This window comes from Scomber japonicus, chromosome 4 (genome assembly GCF_027409825.1).
Source record: "Scomber japonicus isolate fScoJap1 chromosome 4, fScoJap1.pri, whole genome shotgun sequence".
Lineage (NCBI taxonomy): Eukaryota > Metazoa > Chordata > Actinopteri > Scombriformes > Scombridae > Scomber > Scomber japonicus.
In genome coordinates this window covers 805,722-822,977 of record NC_070581.1, presented here as the reverse complement: position 1 = coordinate 822,977, position 17,256 = coordinate 805,722, and the positions used below count along the sequence as shown (strand labels likewise).

At 43.1% G+C, this 17,256-nt stretch overlaps 1 pseudogene; it reads left to right on the top strand.

The window, feature by feature from the left end:
* Window positions 1-4,995: 4,995 nt before the first annotated feature.
* LOC128356974 (uncharacterized) lies at window positions 4,996-11,093 on the top strand (annotated as a pseudogene).
* Window positions 11,094-17,256: the final 6,163 nt, after the last annotated feature.

The window sequence follows — 17,256 nt, the reverse complement described above, 5'->3', positions numbered from 1 at the left end:
GATGATTATAGGCCGTGGAACCTCTCCGGTTTTCGGTTTGGGATGCAGCGATCTGTGTGCCCGGTCAATCACTGGCAGAGAGTCCAGGTGCAGAGTCTCATGTAGCCACTTAGCCATCGAAGTAGCAGCCTGACTCCCCTCCATGTCCTTTCTCAGGCCAATTATTCTCACATTATTCTGTCTCGACCTGCTTTCCAGATCTTCACCCTTAGCTTTCAAAGAAGACACCTCCTGGCCCAGGTCGTGAACAGCCGACTGCAAATCTCTGACAGAATCCCTGCAGAAAGTGGCAGTGTTTTCGAGGTCAGCAAGGCGAGTCACGTGGGAGTCCGCTGTAGCACGGACAGCGTTAGCAGAGGAGGCTAGCTCAGCTTGTACAGATGATATTTCGCTTCTTAGGGATCCCGCCACCTAGTTGATTTTTACCGAATAGGTCGTCGTTCAATAAGTTCAGCTGGTTGGTGAAAGTTGCTACGCTCAGTGGAGTATCCATTTTAACTAGATGCTGGTCGAGCGTAGGTTGGTCACCATCCTGGCTGATGTTGGATATAGTGTCGGGAGAATAAGTGCTAAGCTAAATATAAACACTAATTAACTACTCTGACAAAATATATATAGTGTTCGTTGTAAAATATCAATCTAAGTCTCACATGTCTGTCTGAACAGCTCCATGACCGGAACCGGACCAATCCAGCTTTTGTCCAGCTTCCCACCCTTTCTTTGCTGACTGCAAATATTTTTTGCAGCACCTTGTCTCCTAGCCATAGCTCAGCGGGTAGCGCACCCGCCCCATGTGTTGAGGCTATAGTCCTCGTTGCAGACGATCCCGGTTCAAATCCCGTGCCGAGCGATCTTATCCTGCGTGTCAACCCCCCCCCCCCCTACCTCTATCTCCACTGTCCTGAACATTAAAGGCAAAAAAGCCCGAAAAAATATACTTAAAAAAAAAAAAGAAATATCAAGTCTGTTTACTGCACCTGACTGTGTTTATCATCCTGTCAATTGCGAACAGCCTGTTTTTAACTGAAATCTCTGACAGAGAGGTAATGGAAATTATTTGCTCTCTTAACAAATCTAATGCCAAGGATAACTACGGATTTGACACTAATTTTTTAAAACTTCACATGGAGTCTCTGGTTTTTCCCATCATGCAACTGATAAATCTGTCTATCAGGCATTCTGTTGTCCTGACTAACTGGAAGGTGGGCATTGTGAATCCAAGGGGGGAGTTGTGGGTTCTCCGAGTGAGGATCACTTCCGCGTTCAAAAAGCTGCAGTTCCCCCCGCGGCCTCTGGGGGCTGGTGCCAGCAGTGAGCAATTTCCCATTGAGCCCCATGTTAAAATAGCCGACTTTACAGCTTAAAAAAACATATTTAAAGCCTGGTGCCTTTGACTTTTTTGGTCTTTACCGATAGTTTCCACCTCAGTGAACACTCTTGTATTTTTTTTGTTTAAGTGTTATTTAGGCTTAAAATTCTGGCATAAATTAGGGCGTGGCTACGTTGAGTGACAGGTTCATAGACTGTTGCCAGCAGTTAGCTCTATGCTAAAGCATCGGCTGGGCTGGCTAGGCTAGGCTAGGCTACACCACACCCAGAGGTCCGCGGCTACATCCAGCAGACAGGCGCTGCGGTGTCCGTGTTTGTTTGCCTATTTTCGGGTAGTTTTTAGCTGGCAATATGGCGTGTTGTGCTGTTGATTGTACTAACCGACCAACAAAGGATTCTGTGTTGCAGTTTTTTCGGTGAGTAAACCGTAGTACTATTTTACCCATAGACTGTATAACATATATTTTACCTGGATTTTGGCACTGTATAATGACTTTATGACAGATGACCAGAGCAGCTAATGTTAGCTGCTGTTGCGGTGTGTTTTGTGTTCTCAGAGTCCGTTTAATGCGGGATATAATATAGAATATACATAATGTTGTGTATTATCTTTCATTTAATATTATTATTATTATTATTATCTTTCGTTTAATAATACTTATATACAGTGTCAAGAGTAACTTAAATGAATAAATTAATAGCCTAATTAATGCCACACTGCAAAAAGCAAGCTTCTAATTCAGAGAATGTGTGATCTGTGTTGTATTGGTGATACTGATTTCAGAAATGTTCAAAAACAAGATCAGAGCACCCATAAATAAATACAATATATATTTATTGTTGGTATTATTATTAAAGGTGAACTGTGTAACTTTGTTATTTAGGAACTTTTTATTAAGCAAAGCCCTTTTTATTACTCCATATTCTCAAATAGCTCTTAGTATCATAAAGGTTTATGACCTCTGATCTATAAGTTGCTGAGCATCTATATGTGTCATTTTAAAAGTTTCCCTCTAGGTGATCCAGACAGGCTGGACAAGTGGGCCGTCAGCATGAGGAGACAGAACTGGACCCTGCTCTCCAGCCCCAATCCTCCCTGTGCTTTCAATAAAATCTGTATTGAGCGTGAACTCAGCGTCTGCCTGCCACCTGTTGTCACAGATACTCAGAAATGTTTTTTTTCTGACTTTCTTAAAACTAGATGTATAACATGCATCTTAAACTTTATTAAAATCAGTTAATCATGTGGAAAGATTTCTCATGCAGTTAGATAATTATCTACATATTAGAGTTCTACTGTTAGTAAAGGTAAGACACAGACATATGATTTAGCACATTTGAAAAAAATATTTACTGGTAAAGACTTTCTAAGGTTCCATGGGAACCCTGGAAAGGTCAGAAAACAGAGACACTGTTGTGAGAATTTTTACAATTTTCAGTAAAACTTTGCAATTGGTGGGTAAAAACTTGAGCTTTAATGCTTAATATTTGTGTTTAAGTTGATATTCCTTTTAACTGACTATGACATTTTTAACATTTTCAATAAGTGTAGAAGACAAAAGGAGTGCAATTATGAAAATAATTTATTTGAACATGAGGTACTCTTTAAATGAACAAACAAAACAATCAGTATATATAATAAATAATAAATAAACTTTTAAAATAAAATAAAAAAATAGGGGCAGTGTTTGGCTCGGTTGGTGGAGCGCCCACCCCATGTGAGGCTGTAGTCCTTGCTGCGGGCGGTCCGGGCGTGGAAGCTGGCCGGGGCCTGGTCTGGGCAACCAGCAGAGGCTGGACGGGGCCTGGGTGCCTGGCCGGGGCCTGCTCTGGGGCCTGGGCAGCTTTCTTTTCCATTTTCTAAATATAAAGAAAGACAAACATGTAACCAGTGGTGTACAAAGTATTGAAATGCCTTACTTCAGTAAAAGTAGCCTACTAATACCACACTGTGAAAATACTCAAATACTACAAAGACAAAGGCATTCAAAACCTCACTTTTGTGAAAGTGTTAACATTAAGTTTTATCTGCAAAATGCAATTAAGTATAAAAGTAAAAACGGTCCCTCTCTGTTTTACTGTTATAGAATGTTTGTGGATTGATATCACTGATGAATCACTGCATATGATGCATTTTATTGCTGAGGCTGTTTAAGTTTAGCACAATTTAACAATTAAATACTATTGAGTCGATTTATCTATATCTATCCCTGTCATGTGAGAACCCTGTATCGTGACGTCACGGGTGCTACGTCCATTCTTTTTACAGTCTATGGGTGAATCCAATCTTCAAATCCAGAAGTAAAGCTGAAATCAACAAATATAGACCAATCAGTATTCTTCCTGTCATCTCCAAAGTAATAGAAAAATGGGTGGCTAAACAGCTAGTAGAACATCTCAATAATAGTTACACAGCATTGCATCCAATGCAGTTTGGCTTCCGGACTCACCATTCCACAGAGTCAGCTATAAGTATGTTTATTGAAAAAACCAAGTGTCTCCTGGATAGGAACAGCTGTGTGGGAGCTGTTTTCCTGGATCTTAAAAGGGCCTTTGACACCGTTGACCACCGAGTACTGTTAACCAAGCTGTCGAAATTTAATTTCTCTACACAGGCCCTTAATTGGTTCAGATCATATCTTGCAGATAGAGAGCAGTGTGTGGTGGTCGACGGTGTCAAATCCCCTTACCTGGACTGTCCAGTAGGAGTTCCTCAGGTATCCATACTTGGACCTATCTTGTTTTCTTTCTACATTAACAATTTCTTTGATGTCTGTAAGGGTGTGAATGCACAGCTGTACGCGGATGACGCGGTTATTTTCACCCATGTGAAAAACACGACAAAAGCCGCTCATGTGGCTCATGTACAGGACTGGCTCACTGATTCATGTCTTTCTTTAAATGTTAAAAAAGTTTCTGCAGGTTTGAGCACCAGGGCTTGTGATAGAGGGGATTGTGAGATTCCCCGCAGACGCACCACGTTTGGGAGGAATGTGTTATCTGTGGTGGTGGTGGTGGTGGTGGTGGGGGGGGGGGGGGGGATCTGGAATAGTCTTCCCTCCACAATAAGGGAATGCCCTACATACTCTTCTTTTAAAGGACAACTAAAACAATGGCTGAAAATTAATCAAAAATGCGACCACTAACTGGACTTAACAACGACTGAACTCTCTTTTTAATTGCTGTATTGTCTGGATCTGATATTCTCTTGATTGTTTATTGTATTGTACTGTGTGTGTTTTATTTGTATCTTATCTTATCTATCTATTTATTTGCTATCTCTTCGATTTGTATTCTTTTTTATATTTATTTCTCTTATTAGGGACTACGGATGCAAATTAGCAACTTGCTATAATCTGGCATATTTACAAAGAAGTTTAACATTTATGTCCATTAATATGCACTGTACCTATCCAAAAATAAACTATTATTACTATTACCGCATAACATCTGTTGCTTTTGCTCCCCTGCTAGCTCTACAGCTAGTCTTGGTTAGCGGTTAGCCATGGCTTCAGTTTCTCACTCTCCTGCTCTGTCTTGCTCGGTGTGGCACATGTTTAGCTACTCCCCTGCCTCAGTTGACAGTACTGAACTACCTGTACTAAGTGTAGTTTGTTTGTAGCCTTGGAGGTGAGGCTTAGTGAGTTAGAAGCGCGGCTCTGCACCATGGAAAGCCAGTCAGCTCCAGTAATTAGCCAGCCCCCTGTAGCCGGTGCAAGCCGACCTGCAGTTAGTGCTAGTGTAGCTGCTAATCCCCCGGTGACTCCCGAGCAGCCGGAAAACCAGGATGGCTGGGTGACTGCTAGAAGGAAGCATAGCCGCAAACAGAAGCCCACGGTTCACCACCAACCTCTTCATGTTTCTAACAGATTCTCCCCACTCAGCAACATACCTGCTGAGAATCAGACTCTGATTATTGGCAGCTCCATATTCAGAAACGTGAAATTAGCAACACCAGGGACCATAGTTAAATGTATTCCTGGTGCCAGAGCGGGCGACATTGAGTCATACTTAAAACTGCGGGCTAAGGATAAATGTATATACAGTAAGATTATTATACATGTTGGTGGAAATGACACCCGACTACGCCAATCGGAGGTCACAAAAAGTAATGTTGAGTCGGTATGTACATTCGCTAAAACAATGTCGGACTCCGTAGTTTTCTCTGGGCCCCTGCCTAATTTGATTAGTGATGACATGTATAGCCGCATGTCATCATTCAACCGCTGGTTGTCGAGGTGATGTCCAGATAATAATGTGGGCTTCATTGAAAATTGGCACACTTTCTGGGGAAGACCCGAGGCCTGTACTACGAAGCTGGATTTTCTCTTATCGAGGTAACTTCAGGGTTAACTCTGGGTTTTCCGTACTACGAAGCTGGTTCACTTCTTACCGGGGTAAATCACCATGGTAACTTATGCTGAACGGCTAAACTGCTCCGGAGCAGGTTATGTTCTGAGATCAAGGAGTACAAAAGCACCACCTCCTGACCAATCAGTTCTCTTAGAAAATGACCTGCCCATTCTTAAAAGATCCTGTCAACATTGGTGCGCGGATCATGAGAGGAGCGCTTAGGAGAGAAAGAGTTTTTAGTGATAGATGCAATTTTTTAATTGGCCAAAATATATATTTAAAAAATAATCATTGAGGCACGTGGGGGATATTATTCTGTAGGTTTGACATGCTGAGATCAAAGTGTCGGGGAGCATAATAACTGTATTTATTTATTGTAATTGTAAAAAATTGACGAAAATATATATTTGTAAAATAATCCTTGAGGCACATGAGGGATATTATTCTGTATGTTATACAGTTGGTTTGAAATCATTCACTCAAATGGTTGAAGCGCATAATAGGTTTGTATTTTGAATGTTGAATATTAAACTAACTTAATGTCTCTTATGAAAGGAAGGGCACTGAGGAAGCGATCTGCCCCAAACGTCTGTGCCGTAATAAAGTGGCATTGTGTGATCAGAGTGCTGTCCGTTTATATTGTCTGATAAATTAATATTGTATGATCTCATGAATTTAAACATTAACAGAGTCAGCTATTTCCTGCCAGCATTCCTTCCTGGCTTTTGCTGCAGCAACAGTGTTGCTTTTGGCCTGGATGGTGTGATTGAATTCTTGATATTGTTGAAGAATACTTGTCTGCTCCTCCATGGTAAAGTAGGCTGCTCTGCAGGGTTTCTCCATGTTTGTGATTGGTCAGACGCTGCAAACACCTCCCCTTTATGTGAGCGCGCAGAGATCCAGATTGGAAAACCCTGGGTTGATTTACCGTGTTGATAACCAGCTTCGTAGTACCGCTTATCCTAGACTGCGAATATCTGGATAAATCAACCCAGGTAACGGAGAGATATCCTGGATAGGTTAATCCAGCTTCGTAGTACAGGCCTCCGGTCTGATGAGGAGAGATGACATAGCTACATCCCACTTTAGATGGAGCTGCTCTCTTATCTAGCAATATGGCCAAATGTATTGACCCAAACCCATGACAACCCAGAGTCCAGACTAGGAGACAGAGCTGCAGTCTTACACGCTTCCATTAAAGCAGTTACCCACCCAAACCAGTAAATTCAGCTTCAAATAGAGGAGCTATTCACAAAAATCTGATTAAAATTAATACCACTTCAGTAATGGATCAAAATAAGAGAGTTAAATGTGGCCTCTTAAACACTAGATCTCTCTCCTCTAAAGGTGTATCAATCAATGACATAATATCAGATCATCATATTGACTTATTCTGTCTCACTGAAACTTGGCTGCGCCAGGAAGAATACACCAGCCTAAATGAATCCACACCTCCTAGTCATATTAATACTCACATTCCTCGAGATACCGGCCGAGGAGGTGGATTTGCAGCCATTTTTAACTCAGACTTAATAATTAACCCTAGACCTAAACTTAGTTATAAATCATTTGAAAGTCTTGTTCTCAATCTTTCTCATCCAGCCTGGAAAACTTTACCTCATAATCCTTCTTTATCAGACCATTATTTAATAACGTTTGAATTCCTATTACTGGACTATAAGCCGTTAGACAAACATGTTCTTACTAGATATGTTTGATGGTCTTGTCACTAAATTTAAAGAAATAATTCCATCAGTACTGAACTCAATGCCATGTCTCAATACAACAGAGATGACTTATTCTGACTTTAGTCCCCCCCCAGATTGACTGTGTTGTTGATAGTGCTGCAGACTCATTGAGAACAACTCTGAACTCCATCGCCCCTCTAAAAAAGAAGGTAACTAAACAACAGAGAACAGCTCCATGGTATAATTAAAGCAAACTTCACGAAAATTAGAAAGAATATGGCGTTCTACTAAATTAGAAGAATCTCACTTAGCCTGGCAAAACAGTCTTAAAGCATATAAGAAGGCCCTCCGTAACGCCAGAGTCGCCTACTACTCATCACTGATAGAGGAGAATAAAAACAGTCCAAGGTTTCTTTTCAGTACTTTGACTAAACTGACAAAGAGCCACAATACTACTGATCCATGTATTCCTTTAACTCAGTAGTGATGACTTCATGAGTTTCTTTAAAGATAAAATTTTAACTATTAGGGACTAAATCAATCACCTCCTGCCCTCAATAAGCACTGATTTATCCTATAACACAGGATACCTAGAAATCTCTGTTGAACCTGATACTTTAGACTGTTTTTCTACAGTCGACCTTATAGAATTAACTTCAATGATTACTTCATCCAAACCATCAACTTGTCTCTTAGACCCGATTCCAATTAGGCTGCTCAAGGAAGTATTCCCCTCAGTTAACATTTCCTTATTAGATACGATTAATCTGTCTTTGGTGACCGCAGTCCTTTACGGTAGCTGTAATTAAACCATTTCTTAAAAAGCCTACTCTTGATTCAGAGGTTCTAGCCAACTATAGGCCGATATTGAACCTTCCCTTTCTCTCCAAGATCCTTGAGAAAGCAGTTGCTAATCAGCTGTGTAACTTTCTACATAGTAACAGTTTATTTGAGAATTTTCAGTCTGGATTTAGAGCTCATCATAGCACAGAGACTGCACTGGTAAAAGTTACTAATGACCTTTTAACCTCATCAGACAATGGACTTCTCTCTATCCTTGTTCTGTTAGATCTTAGTACTGCTTTTCACACTAGTTTGTAAATGTTAATGATAAATCCTCCATGCAAACAAAAGTTAGACATGGTGTTCCTCAAGGTTCAGTGCTTGGACCAATACTATTCTCCTTATATATGCTTCCTTTAGGAAAGATTATTCGGAAACACTCAATAAATTTTCATTGTTATGCAGATGATACTCGATTTTATCTATCAATAAAGCCAAATGAAATTAACCAATTAACTAAACTACAAATATGTATTAAGGACATAAAGGTCTGGATGACCTGTAACTTCCTGTTATTAAACTCAGAAAAAAATGAAGTTATTGTGCTTGGTCCTAAACACCTTAGAAATTCATTATCAAATGACATAACTACTCTGGATGGCATTACTCTGGCCTTCAGCACCACTGTAAGGAATCTAAGAGTTATATTTGATCAGGATCTGTCCTTTAATTCCCACATAAAACAAATTTCAAGGACTGCCTTCTTTCATCTGTGTAATATTGAAAAAAATTAGACATATCCTGTCTCACAATGATGCTGAAAAACTAGTCCATGCATTTGTTACTTCTAGGCTGGACTACTGTAATTCATTATTATCAGGCTGTCCTAACAAGTCTCTAAAGACTCTCCAGCTGGTCCAGAAAGAGAGATCTCTCTCTCTCTCTCTCTCTCTCTCTCTCTCTCTCTCTCTCTCTCTCTCTCTCTCTCTCTCTCTCTCTCTCTCTCTCTCTCTCTCTCTCTCTCTCTCTCTCTCTCTCTCTCTCTCTCTCTCTCTCTCTCTCTCTCTCTCTCTCTCTCTCTCTCTCTCTCTCTCTCTCTCTCTCTCTCTCTCTCTCTCTCTCTCTCTCTCTCTCTCTCTCTAGAGGGGGAACAATATCTGACAGTAATATTCCAAGCTGTCAGGATGTGCTTTACCTGCTATAATGGAGCTGCATAAGACAAATATGATACAATAGCGATTTATATTTAGCCTATGAATGAGCAGACTCTTCCAAAAGTCCATAATATTCAAAATGAAAAGTCTCACAAATATAATATTTTCATTGATAGAAATAACAGTAGTTGGTCGTGTTAATAAAGACATAAAAACACAAACGTGCTGTTGTCCCAGTTTAAAAATATAACTAGACAGTTTAGTGGATTTCACTTCTACAATACAACATCTTCAGATAACACTTGTTAAAAAAGTCAATTTTGAACCTTAGCTCTCTCCACAGTGCCTCTGTGGTACAAGCACAACAGCTCGTTGGCGAGCTTTTTGTGAACATGCACTTCCTTGGCTGTTCGGGCCATTTCGGACAGGGGCAGGACTAGGGGAAACACATCTCGACGGGAAAACTGAACTCGATACAACACCGGGACATATAAAGACACAAAACGGGTCAAATCTCCTGGTTAAATGTTTAATAATATGGCGTTTATATTTTTAAAGTAATATATAATATTCGTGGATTACTGGATTTAATCCACAAATATTTTACTGGATTACTGGACGAAATGAGATCCTTTTGCGAGACAGCTTCCTCTGCAAGGTAAGCTCACCACTCACGACTGACGAATACTGCCCCCAAGTGGAGGGGGGCACTGATCTTGGAAACATGCATGTGGATAACGTAAAACTTGTTCTCTGGGCTGACAGATCTGCCATCAGCCAAGAATTGTACGAAGCTCTTTCAAAGGCTAACCCCGACCTTCAGTTGATATAGAAATCCTTTCGTTTTCCCACAGACGTTCTTCCTAGGGCCACATTGAACGCCGAGGGTGTATGCGCTTTGAAATTATGATGAAACAGTAACCTGCCACGCTCTGCATACATCGGCAGGTTAGCGCCCAATTGGATACTGTCAATGGTGTCGAATGGTAATTTATCGAGGTGCATGCCGAAAACCTGAAATCAGGACAAACGATACCGGAAGTCTGTCAGGTAGCCAATAGTCAACATGTGACTATCCCGGCCTACACCAAGACTGCAGCTGTACGCATACACCTGCAACCTGGCCAACAACTTAGCCATCCCCAAGTCGTTTTCCAGCCTTCCCCCACGCTTCTTTGACCTCGGGCTCTCCATCGAAGCCACGCCCTTGGTGGAATTAGAGTCCCGGTCAACATTCTTGCTGGTGCAAAACAGCACTTCAGAAACCATCCTTATTCCAAAATCGACACCATTAGGCTGGCTCATCAGCACCAAGTTCCATGACTTTGAACTAGGGATCTTGGCCTTGGCCTTTGATCCAACTTCTATCACACAAGTCGATCTCACAGATGAGAGTCACATGACCCTTCAGACAGTTGATGTTCTGTCTATCTCTTCCGCTACTGCAGTAGCCCTCTCACCCTCAGAATCGCAATCTGAGTTGAACGCCAAAACAGAGCTGGACCAGTTGGAACAAGTGCTAACAGCTGCTGATGCTCTTCAGAATGATAGGGAACGCAATCAACTCTGTAAGGTTTTGAAAAAGTACCAATCGTCCTTTGCGAAGGATTCATTAGACTGTGGCTTGACATCAATTTCCGAAGTGCGAATCCCTACACCTCCTAGTGCACCCCCGACATTTGTGCGTCAATATAAGATCCCAATAGCATTCTATGAGCCTGTCCAGGAAATCATAGATGACCTGCTACAAAAGGAGATCATCCGGCCAATACTTTTCCATGCTTAATGTGGCATCAGGGTTCTGGACCACGTTTTAACGCAGCTCACAAAAGCCCAAGCAAAAATCTTGCTCCCCAAAGTCAATGGTGCCGGACCAAAGTCAATTATGTTGGCCTCCTTATAAGCGCACAGGGAGTGGAACCACAAGTAAGCTGTGTTAAAGGAGTTGCCAACATCAAAGTACCTACGAACATCTCTGAACTTCGCAGCTTCTTGGGAGTATGCAACTACTCCCGACAGTTCATTGGGAACTATGCCGACCTGGACAAACCACTAACCAAGCTGCTGAAAAAGGACGTCCTTGTCACAACCAGTAGTAATAGGACCCCAGAGACGAGCGAACACACAGGAGGTAACTCAAAAGCAGGGTTTAATGACAAGGTGAGTGGGGCAGTGAAGGAGCAGTGGCTGGGTCTGGGGTAAGGGTTACAGGGAAGGTTGGTGAGGTAAGGTCCAAGGTGGGAGAGGCAGGGCACCAGCGGGTGGGGTAGGCAAAACTGTATAGGGAACAAGAGAGAGCCGTTACAATAGAAATAATCTTCACCAAGCAAAAGTCACAAGAACACACTAGAGGTTTCGGCCGAGCGTTACCACATGAGTAGCGGAACTATCTGGCATAGGGTGGAAGGATGAACCGGGTCTTTATACTGCAGTTGATGAGTGATTAGAAACAGATGTGCCAAACCTCCACCACTGGGCCCCGCCTCTGCAAAGGGGAACAAAGACAAAAGGGAGGAGCACAAGGGGAGGAGACAAGACAGACAAGGAAACTCAGGTCACAGCTGAGGCTGTGACAGTCCTGTTCAGTCGGGGCGCGTCACAGAAACGCGATGCAGGCACTGAATGACAAGCTCTGATCAGCACCATGTCTAAAGTACCCAGACTGTGATAAGCAGTTCTATCTACAGATAGAATTCTGAATACTGCTTGAGTGCCGATCTGTACCAGATACATGACCACGACAAACGCGTGGTGGCCTATGCCAACAAGACACTGGCGCCCCCCAAACTTAAGTACACAGACTGCGAGAAAGCATTACTGAGTACTATATGGGCTGTTAAACATTACTCCAACTACCTTGGTGGCCAAAAAGTCATCGTCGAAAAACTCACCAACCTTCCTAAACAGTCCTCAAGGGAAGAGTGGTGACAAATGCTCGTGTGGCCTCATGGCTAAGAACCAAGAACCACAAGGTTCCTTTAGGCACTGGGCTGGCAGCTTGCCAACGGTGCACCAATGACTTGCCTGTGAGTGCAATGCCAGACTGCAATCCACCACCTCTTGAATTGTCAATCCACCACTACTTTGACCAAAACGTGGATGGTTGCTCTTTTCACCATGAAACAGAGACCCAAGCTGGTGCAGGTATTGCATGGCTGAACGATGTGCCCAGCAAACCTCTTCAATTCATGCTTGGACCTCAGTCACCTCAATATGCCGAAATTGAGGGCATCCTTATCACCCTCCAACTGGCTGTCATGCATGGGGTCGAAACATTGCTGATCTGTACAGACTCCAAATATGCACGCCTCAGTTTCTCTTGCCACCTACCAATGTGGAAACGCAATGGTTTCACAACTTCTAACAGGAAACCTGTTAAACACAAGGAGTTGTTCATGGCATGCAACCACCTCGTGTCCACACATGACCTACAGGTCTATTGGAAGAAGGTCGGAGACCACTCTCGCATACCAGGACAAGACAAGCAATTTGACGACTTAGCGGATAGCTTGGCCAAACAGGGCGCAACAGGTGGAACACCCTGGTCCTTTGACGCTGCGTCCTACACAGCCGCAGAACTTTGCGCCCACCCAACCTGCTCATGTGCTGCTGCAGCACCGACCATGCCCTCCGGTGCCTCGCCCATGTCGACGATGTTTTCTGTTTCTTCGGCTTTGACTGACTCTGATCTTGTCTCCTTACAGACAGTTGACCCCACTGTTCGATCGATGGTGACTTACCTGTCTGACCCATCCACCAACGCTTTCTCGGCAGACAAGTTTTCGTCTATTCCCGACCTGACGGACGTCTTTGATATCCGTGCGAACTTGAAAATTGTCAAAGGCATTTTGATTTATGCTGCCGACGCGCCCACTTCCCTTGCGTTCGTGGTGCCTTGCCACCACAGGGGGGGTTATGCTCATGTATGCCCATGACTCGCCCTGTGCAGGCCACAGAGGGATTACAGCCACCTACAGCACACTCAAAGAAGTTGCATACTGGCCGCACATGCGAAAAGACTTAGCAGACTACATCAAAGGCTGCTTGGTCTGCTGTCAATTTCAACCGCCCAACCCAAAGCACAAAGCACCTCTACAGAGGAGGGGCATCGCTTTCCCTTGGTTGGACATGCAAATCGATTGGGTAGGACCCCTGACCAAGCCGAGGAGACAAGTACTTCCTCACCGTCACATGTGCATTCACAAAATGGCTGGAATGTTTGCCAGCTCCAAACGATACAGCCCAGACAACCGCCTACCTGCTAATGAACGATGTCTTCTCAAGGTTCGGTCTCCCCAGTCGTGTTAAATCTGACCGAGGAACACATTTCACTGGCGAGGTCATGCAACTACTTACACGCTAGCTACCACCCCCAAGCATCTGGCCAGGTAGAACGGGCAAACCGAACGGTGGTGGACATCCTAAATAAATACGTGGCCATGAATCAAAGACTGGGATATCAAACTGCCATTGGCTTTGATGGCCATTCGAGCAACCTCATATGAAGCAACTGGGTTCTCTCCATTTGAGATGATGACTGGCAGGCGGATGACTCTGCCCCTACACTTGCTATACCAACCCGGCGAGGACAACATTGCAACCGCGTACACTACATGAGTCACTTTCGCGCAAGAATACTTAAACAAAAGTGCGGAAGGGCAGAAAGCCTACTACGATTGAAAGGCATCATATGATGAACTCGAAGTGGGGGACAAAGTATGGTACTACATCTTTGCCCAACCTATCGGACAGTCCGGCACTGGGATAGGGAAGAGAGCTCGCAAGTTCCTTCCTCGCTGGTCAGGACCCTATGTCATCACCAAAAAACTATCTCCCGTTGTGTCCCAGATCAAAATTAACAGAGGTCACAAAGAACCAATCCTTAAATGGGTCCATTGCAACCAGATCAAACCAGCACGCCTTAAAGCTTGACGTGACCCCTATTGACAATATGCTACAAGAGATGGAGGTCAAGTCTAGAAAGCCCATTCAACCCCTCTCATATGCCTGGTCTTCGCCTGACAGTGCAATCGCTGCAGCTACCACATCTTACAATATCAAATCACCAGATGTGCTGATCGACTGAACAAGTTGCCTTGACGCAGACGCCAACAGCAAGAACCAACCACTAATGATGTAGTTATGATTGAGACTGAGGTTGACCCTGCTGATAACCAAAATCACCAATCTGCTATTCTCGACATAGTAGACATGGACTAGACCCAACTGACCCTGACTAAAACAGACCTGTCCCAATTGAGATAGTAGATTTAACCATAGTAGAAGTAGCGTATAGGGATTAGTACTAGTTAGCATTTCCATTTAACAGTTTTATTTTTCACCTCAGACCTTACTAAGTTTTCACCTTAGAATAGTTACTGCCTGGTTATAATGATGTCCATAAGCTAACCCTTCTTCATCAGCCCAGAATGTCCTCACTTCGACTGATCTGATGATCCTGGACCAGCACCATCGAATCAAAGTGGGGGAATATAGCCAGAACATCTGGCTAAGTGTATTGCCCTGATTCAAAAGAGATAGAAAATCTACTCAGACTGCCCCTTTATCTGATGAGACTGACACGGACCCACAGAGATGGAAATAACTTGAGACTCTCCAAATACGAAAGAAAAGGTGTAAATTCCAAGGTTTTGACACCTCAAATGAACTTTCAACCCGGAGTTAAGCACTTAGGGTCTTAATGTGTGTAATTGTAATTTCAACTTCTTTGTAAGATACCCAACCTCCCACCTTTTCACCAAGATATCAGACTTTTAATCGTAATTGTAAATTCAATTTCTTTGCATTTCAACTACCCAACCTCTCACTTTCTCATCAATATTCAAACCCTTTTGTATTTTAAATTGTGTTGACTAGACCTCTTAACTGCACACTTCAGGGTGTTGGTGCCGATACCTGCGAAAGACAAGAGTGTGAAAGCACATCCTAGGTAAGAGGCCGACCCCACAGCAGACAAAGGACGTAAAACACACCCCAGGGGTGGGCTTTTCCTCAGGTATAAATGTTCAAGTTTCCCCATACTCAAGCCCAATTTCCACTGAGTCCGGCAGCGGCGCGTTACAGCTGCGCCGCGGTCACCGGAGCTGATAGGTAACACTATAATCAATGAGAGTGTCTCCACCGGGAACGTTTCAGCAGCGTGTCAGCAACGGCTCTCGCGCCGCAGCGCTATCAATAGGTAGCATTTCCATTTTTGACGGAGCCGTTGCCAACTCGCGACAAGCTCAACAGAGCAGATTGCACCAGACAGGAAGTCCGACACTGAATCTGCATAATAAAACTTCCGTTTTTCAAAATAAAACAACCCGTGCAGCCTCCCAATCGTATTTCAGCAACAAACAGGAATAAAACAGATAGATAAAGACTCTAGCTACGTAGCCTACTGACACATGAGATAAGCACAAAAATCAAAGAAAATTACCAAATCAACCAAAATTGAGCAAGTTAACAAAACCGGGCCATTTAGTTGTACTGCTACTACAGTAATTACTGTAGACTAAAGGCACTCATTCGGATTTGATTGGGCTGCCATAATTACTGTATTAACAGTGCAACGTCATTTTAAAAGGCAGCATTCTCTACCAGAGCATGCTCCGGTCCGCTGCTCTAACGCTCCCGGTGTGAGTTGACTCCAGGCAGAGGACAGAGCTAAAACGTAGCACAGCCGTTCCGCGCCGCTGACAGACCCAGTGGAAATCCCCAGTCAGGCTCTTTCTTCATTTTGAACCGCTCACATATTGATTGACCTTTTCTTTGCCAAGAAAATAAAACCTTGTCAGCTGAAGGAAGTCTCTATTTCATTCTTCACCAAGAGCAGAACATTTCCACGACATGTGAGACTCTCCAGAAAAGATTGGATCGGCATGCAAAATCCTCTGTCATTGTGTGAAACAAAACATGAACATTTGTTGGCACAAACACATTCCTTTGTTTTCACCTCCAAATGAACTCTTCTTCTGCCATAATGCAGTGGACAATCAAAATACCTCCTAAGAATAAGTAATAAGCCATTTGATAGATGTAATATGCTTTAATCCATTGCAATTCTTTGTTTTTTTTTCAATATGATTTCATACTGAATGAACAATGCTTGAATCTCCAGTTCTCTGTAAGTGCAACTACTGTTAAAAGTCCAACAGGAATTCAGAAAAGTGTACTATCATTACCTGAGTCAGACAGGCTATGGTAAACGTGGTATAATCTTGTTTATTGAGAACGGAAGACCTTCAATAACCATTACTAAAATATTCTCCATGTGTAAATTGATTGGGAGTTTCATGACGTAAGAACATTTGATAGGATGTCAATTCATGTCTGTTATATCTGTGCCAAAATGAAGGATGCATTTTCTTTAACATGTACAAATGTGACAGCAGTGATGACATTAAAGAATTAGGTTTTACTTTATAATTAAAATAGGCCCAACTAATTCACCCTTCTCCCCCTTTTTCTCTTCTGCTGGGAGGAGAAAGACACAAACAGCAGTTGTCATTTCTTGAAGGGAGACGTCCAAGCTCAGGGTGTGGTGCTCCTCAGGACTCAGCTGTGGAAGATCCTGCAGCAGCTCAGCAGCAGCACCTACATTGCAACTTTCAGTTCCAAACAGGTCATGTAGAAGGCTACTGCATGCCTCCTAATCTCAGTCTGGTTAGAAGTCAGCCTCAGGCAGGCGGAGACACACCATCTGCTTTTTTGGGCCACAATCTCTCCAGGCCGAAGAAGAACTTGGTTGGTGCATCCATGTTGTTGAGCTGAGTGAAACGTGCCTGCACCAGTGCACCATTAGCTCTCTCCTGCAGGAAGGCGTTTAGCTGTCGCTTTTTGGAGAGCAACAGTCAGATTATACACACACACACACACACACTACATTATTTTGTGAAAGGAGGACCTTGTTCTACCATCAGAACAATGTAAGCACAATAGTCACA